This window comes from Canis lupus, chromosome 32, assembly GCF_003254725.2.
Source record: "Canis lupus dingo isolate Sandy chromosome 32, ASM325472v2, whole genome shotgun sequence".
NCBI lineage: Eukaryota > Metazoa > Chordata > Mammalia > Carnivora > Canidae > Canis > Canis lupus.
This window is the reverse complement of record NC_064274.1, coordinates 7,501-8,434: the sequence shown is the minus strand read 5'-3', so window position 1 is coordinate 8,434 and position 934 is coordinate 7,501.

Here is a 934-nt window from a genome sequence, read left to right as displayed (position 1 = left end):
ATAATAACAGATTTTTAAAAGATGCTACTATAATGTGCTAATGTAACCATTTCTTATGGGCTGCTGAATGATAAATACATTCAAAAAAGAGAGCGAGGACACTTTAAAAGATGAAGACTGCAAATTTCTGTTTGAAAACATTAAGCATATTACTTTAAGATATGCTCATCTTCTAAAACATGTAAAAGAGTTCAACTGTATAAATCACTTAATATGCTATGCAAGGTAATCAAAAGAAGCCCCAGACTAATACAAGAAAGTTATTAATAAAAAGGTAAACTTGCGGCAAGCCGCTAGGGGGTCGAGCTCCGCCTTCAGCCCAGGGCGTGGTCCTGGAGACGTGGCTCAGAGTCCCAGGTCAGGCGCTCTGGATGGAGCCTGCTTCTCCGTCTCCGTCTGTGTCTGATGAAAGAAAGAAAGAAAGAAAGAAAGAAAGAAAGAAAGAAAGAAAGAAAGAAAGAAAGAGAAAGAAAAAGAAAAGAAAGAAAGAAAAGAAAAGAAAATGAATAAATAGTAAGTAAGCAATGTACGTACGTACATACATACATACATAAATGCACATACATACAAACAAAGACAAACTGGGGCAACGGCCCGGCCGCTCGGGGTCGAGCTCCACCTTCAGCCCAGGGCGTGGTCCTGGAGACGCGGGCTCAGAGTCCCAGGTCAGGCGCTCTGGATGGAGCCTGCTTCTCCGTCTCCGTCTGTGTCTGATGAAAGAAAGAAAGAAAGAAAGAAAGAAAGAAAGAAAGAAAGAAAGAAAGAAAGAAAAGAAAATGAATAAATAGTAAGTAAGCAAGTACGTACGTACATACATACATACATAAATGCACATACATACAAAGACAAACTCGGGGCAACGGCCCGGCCGCTCGGGGTCGAGCTCCGCCTTCAGCCCAGGGCGTGGTTCTGGAGACCGGGCTCAGAGTCCCAG